Here is a 5,975-nt window from a genome sequence, read left to right as displayed (position 1 = left end):
AACATTTAGCATGTAGCAAAGAAAGCATGTTCAGGAGACAAATGCTCAAGAAACAATCATGATGTTGCAATGAATATGCAAAAGTGAACCAATAAACCAAGAAAGCAAGTTTCATTAAAATCAACAACTCATATTCAAAAGGCAAAAAATATCATCATATTTTTGAAAGAATTGTTAAAGGGGGTTAAAGGTGAGCGGAAGTTAGATGGTTAAAGAGATTAGTGAGTTAGAAAAGTAGATTAGTGATATGATGATATTTATGCGTAATGAAAAGAAAAGATATGGTTCATGTTCACAATGATTGTGCAAATCCGAGAAGTCAAAAAGGGAAACGGAAATTTGCCCAAAATTAAAATGAAGACCAAAATGAAACTAATTTCCTTGAAAATCGGGCAGCATTCCGGCTTAAAATTGGACATTCCCGGATAGTAGAGTGTCACAATTAGCACAGAAAACAGCATCAATTAGGCAAAGTGACAGTGGTATAGCATTCAGGCAACATGAAATGCGCAAAATCAGTCCAAAAATCAGCATACAACATCCAAATAAGCATACAACATATTATGCACGAACGGAGCACTTATCAGGCCTAGAATCCTCTATCCAGCCCTAGCTGCCTAACCGCAAATATTTCTATCTAACCTAACATACAACATTAAATTCAAACTAACTAACATAAAAATAGACTAACTAACAGAAATTAAAGATTAAAAGAAAAATAGAAAAAATTGAGTGGAACTTGGGAGTAGAGGAACTGAACGTGGAAGGGAAACGGGAAGTGGGGCACAGAAGCAGGGGCTGCGCCGCCGTGGACGGTGGCCGGAAAGATGAGCGGCGGCGGGGGAATTGGAAGAACAAGGAACTGAGGGGGGGTCGGTGACAGTGACCGAGGGTAGTGATAGAAGGACAGGTTGGGGAGGTGGGGTGCGCGACTGTGCAGTATGCGTCGCGCATTAGGGTTATTCCAATTTTTGAATCGACGCGCGTGCGCCACTTGCGCGTCCGCGTCCCTTGACGAAACGTGGGACCTACGCGTGCGCGTACAACGCGCTTGAGCGTGGATGAGGAAAATAGGAAAGGACGCGTGCGCGTACAGCGCGCGCACGCGTGCATGGAGTTGGGCTAGGGGCTTAGAGTTGGCCCAACTCAGGCCTAACTCTCTGGAAAATGGCCTGGAAGTCGCGCAATCAGATCGGCGCGCACGCGGCATGTACGCGTTCGCGCGCAATGAGAAGAATTGGAGGTCCACGCGTGAGCGTGCAGTGCGCTCTGGCGTGGGTGGCAGAATAGGTATAGACGCGTGCGCGTAGAGTGCGCGCACGCGTACCTTAGATTGGGCCTGAGGCTTAGAGTAGGCTTGAGGCACGCCCAACTCTCGGGTCCGTGGCCTAGAGTGGTGGCAGCACGCATGGACGCGCGCGCGGCAGGTGCGCGTCGCGTATATTGCTAAGTTATGAAACCGCGCGTTGGCGCGATGTGTGCACTCGCGTAGGGTGAGTTGGGCCTGGGGCCTAAAGCTAGCCCAGAGCCGGCTCAACTCTCTGGAGTTTGGCTCAAAAACCTGCAGCAGCGAATCGGCGCGGACGCGGCATGTTCGCGTCCGCGTGAACATCCATGTTCTTAAAAACGGCGCGCACGCACGTTGTGCGCGTCCGCGTGGATCGAGTTGGGCTCAAAGCATAATGTTTGCCCAAGGGAGGCCCAACTCTCGGGAGTGTGGCTCGTGGTGCATCCATACAGGGACGCGTGCGCGTACATGGTGCGCATGCGTCCATCCCCCCTGACTTCTTCTTCTTTTTTTCTTTTTTTCTTTTCTATTTATTTTTTTTCAGAAAGCAAATTGCTGGTTTCTCCCCTTAGTGTTCACAACTCTTATTCACTCAACCATCATACAATTCACAAAAATGCAATTTGATATTATTCCTCTACTACTAAACACAACATGCATATGACTAAGCTAACAATTAAATTGTACAAACAAATTTGTATGACACATCTACCTACAATGGTAACTCAAATCACTTATTAAGTAAATGTAAAAGATTGGAAAGAGTTTACCACGGTGGGGTGTCTCCCACCTAGCAGTTTTAGTTTAAGTCCTTAAGTTGGACATTTGAGAGCTTGTTGTCATGGTGGCTTATGTTTGTACTCATCCTTGAATCTCCAAGGATCTTTGCTCCTCAATTGGTTGACAGAATTTCCAACCATTTTTATTAAGCTTGGGCAGATTTCTACCCAAAATACGAGTCCCCATATCCGGTCTTCACATAGCGAACCGGGATCCCATATCTTATTTTCGCATCCATCCGTTAGTTGAGTTCCATGATTTCGTCGGATAGGCGGTTGACATGAACGTGGTGGACACACAGAATTCTCGTTACTCCACCAATAATTCCTTTTAGATCCATACAAGGTGATCCTTGTCCCAACATTATCCCTATACCGTGAGGCCTTGTCCTTAATGAGCGTAACACCTACTTTCCAACCACTACACAACTCATTCTTACTTTTAATTCCACAAAGAGTTCTAAGTTGACCATCATTTTCAATCAAACCATATTTAGGTGAGAAATTAAAGCTTAGAGATAGAGATTTTACCCACTTAATTGTTGTGTTAGATGGTAACTTGGGAAGGAAGGCTTCCCCACACTTAGACAATGCAAGATCTACCTCCTTGTGCTTCTCTTTGGTTATTTCCACCTCTTCACACGCTTCTTCAATTTCAACCTTTCCCCTTTTGTTACATGGCTTGGTGTTGACATTTTGTTTAATGGGAGGTGATTCAACTTTGGATAGGAATTCATTGATGAATGAATTCATCTCTTGATCAACCTCTTCGTATTCTTCAATCTCAATATACACCATGCCATTTTCGTTATCCTCGGAAGGTTGTACACACTCTTCTATAACTTCAACTTTATGTCCAATGGGAGAGGATTCGATTGTAGAGAGGAATTCATCCATGATTGAATCCATCTCTTGATAAGCTTCTTCCAAGTCTTCAATGATGATATGCTTTGGAGGTTGCGCACCCTCCTCAACATCAATATCAAGCTTCTTGGGAAAGTGCTCCATGATGCTACATTCCCATGGACTTTCAACATCTCCTAGATCTTCAACCACTTCTTCCCTTTCTTCAATGATCATAGGCTCCTCCAATTGTTCCAACACAAAATTTAACTCCTCCTTTTCCACCGGATTTTCCAATTTCTCCTTCATGCTTTGCTCTTCTTTTGACTTTTCACATGGGATCATGGAAGTACCTTGAGCATTCAAACATTGGTAGGCTAAGGTGGACACTACCTTGGTCAAGTTGGTCACAAACTCAAGTGTATCCCGTTTCATGGCTTCTTGTCCTTGAAGTAACAAAGTGAGAGAATCGTCTATTGGGGCTTGTGGTGGGTAGGAAGGTTCATCATTTTGGAGAGAGGGTTCATAATAGGAAGGTGATTCTTCTTGGTAAGGGTATGGAGATGGTGAGTATTGAGGTGGTTCATGGTAGTAATCATGATAGGGTTGTGGTGGTTCTATAGGTTCTTGCTCATAAAGGTCATAAGAATATGGTATGGGTGATTGGTCAAATGATGGATATGGATTATGGGAAGGTGCTTGGTATGGAGGGGCTTGTGAGTATGGTTGAGGTTCATGTTGAGGATATGGTTCATAGGCATATGGTGGTGGTTCTTGAAAGTCACAAGGTGATTCACCATAGCCATTGGGTTGATGTGCATTATAGGATGGCTCTTCTTCATAGTGCATTGGTGGGGGTTGTTGCCATGAAGATTGATCATATGCACATGGCTCCTCCCACCTTTGGTTGTTCCATCCTTGATACACATCCTCATTGGAGCTCCCAATACCTACAACATAATTAGAACCAAACTCATAGCCAAAGTGAGAATTCATGGTGGAAAGAGAAAATAAAATTCTACACTAGCAAATGAAGCAAAAAGCAAGATATTTACACTATTCACATATGTACAATAACCAATAACATAACACCATTGCAAATCCCCGGCAACGGCGCCATTTTGACGATTGGATTTTTGATGGTATAGAATTTCACAAATGAATTCTCGTTGAAAGTATAGTTTCTAAACCAACAATAATCCTTTCATACAAAAGATTGTTTGTCACAAGTAACAAACCCCTAATTTTATAAACCGAAGTATTTAAACCTCGGGTCGTTCTCCCTAGGATTTACAATAAAGTGTCTTGTTATTAGTTGTGAGTTATAATTGGGGTTTTTAAGATTTTAGACAAGAAATATAAATGGCAATGAAAGTAAACTAGCAACTATAAAAGGCTCTTGGCAAGGTATGAAAATTAGAAGTCCTATCCTAGTTATCCTTCTCAATTGTGATGAGAATTGTTCATTGCTACCACTTAGTTAACCCTTACTAAATAAAGGAAAGTCAAGTGGATGAATTGACTTGAGCCACAAGTCCTAGCCAACTCCCAAGGAAAGACTAGCTTTAGTGCACTCCAAACCAATTAGCAATCTCTCCAATTATCAATCAACAAAGGAATTAGATAACTCAAGTGTCACTAATTACTCTACCTAGGCCAAGAGGAACAAAACCTACACTAAAATCCAACCAAGCATTTCATCAAACACTTGGAAGGCATAAAAGAAAAGCATGGTAAATTGGCAACAAGAATAGAATCTAACTACAATTATTGCAAAGAATTAATCAACAATAATCAAGGAAAATCACAATTATCATGAATTACCTCAAATTGTATTATTGAAAGGAAATAAAGGCACAACAATCTATCCAAAACAAAATGAAGAATTACAATTATTAAAACATGTAACTAGAAAGAGGAAGAGAAGAAGATTGAGAATTGATAAAGGAAAATTAAATCAAAGCATGAATTAAACCTAGATCTAAGAAGAGAGATTAACCTAAACCTAATCCTAATTCTAACTCTAGAGAGAAGTGAGAGCTTCTCTCTCTAGAAACTAAAACTAACTAATTCTAGTGAGTGTGTGTCTATTGATGAATGAGTTGTTAATCCCCTTCAATCCTTGGCTCTTATATGCATTTTGGCGCCAAAGTTGGTTGCTGAAACCTTCCAAAATCACCAGGCACGTGTTGCTTTAGTGAGGTCATGTGCCATCATCGGCGCGTGCGCGCATGGTACGCGTGCGCGTCCTTGGCCTGTTTCGCAATGTGCGTGCGAGCGCCTTGTGCGCGTACGCGTGCTTGGCCTAGATCAACTCTTTGGCTTTTTGTTCTTCTCTCCGCTTGCATGCTTCCTCCTTTGCATCCTTTGATCCATGCCTAGCCTATTTCAATCCTGTAATTACTCGCAAACACATCAAGGCATCTTATGGAATCAAAGAGAAATTAGAATTCATCAAAATAAGGATTGAAAAGCATGTTTTTACACTTAAGCACAAATATGGGAGGGATAACAAAACCATGCTAATTCATAGGCTAAATGTGACAAAAGGTTATCAAAATACTCTAAATTCAATACACAACAAACCGCCAAATTGGAGTTTGTCAGCTGCACATTAGTTTTCTAGCCCAATTGGCTTTGCTCTTTCTTTTAAATAATTCAGCCACATTGCATGGAAGATTTTTTTTCACAAAGGTTGATCACATTTTCATCATTTTGGGCTTATATTGCCTTTTATCTCAACACAAAAATTCATTTTATTTTTTCTGCACACTAACAAACTCATTAACCAAACAATTGGAAGCAAATAATAAATTAACAATTTTTCTAATTAACATTTTTAATTATGTTTGATCATCATAATAATTCTAAGTTTTCCAAACTCATCAAAATTAAAACTAAATTTTTGAAAATTTCAAGAATGAAACTAATTAAAATTAAAGCAAAGAACGTCTAATCTAAGCAATCAAATAATGCGCAGTTATCAATCCCCGGGAACGGCGCCAAAAACTTGGTGCGGAATTCAAAATCCACAAACTAACCGGCAAGTGCACCGGGTCATACCA

The sequence above is a fragment of the Arachis duranensis genome, chromosome 5 (genome assembly GCF_000817695.3).
Source record: "Arachis duranensis cultivar V14167 chromosome 5, aradu.V14167.gnm2.J7QH, whole genome shotgun sequence".
Taxonomy (NCBI): Eukaryota; Viridiplantae; Streptophyta; class Magnoliopsida; order Fabales; family Fabaceae; genus Arachis; species Arachis duranensis.
Note: the sequence above shows the minus strand (reverse complement) of the source record.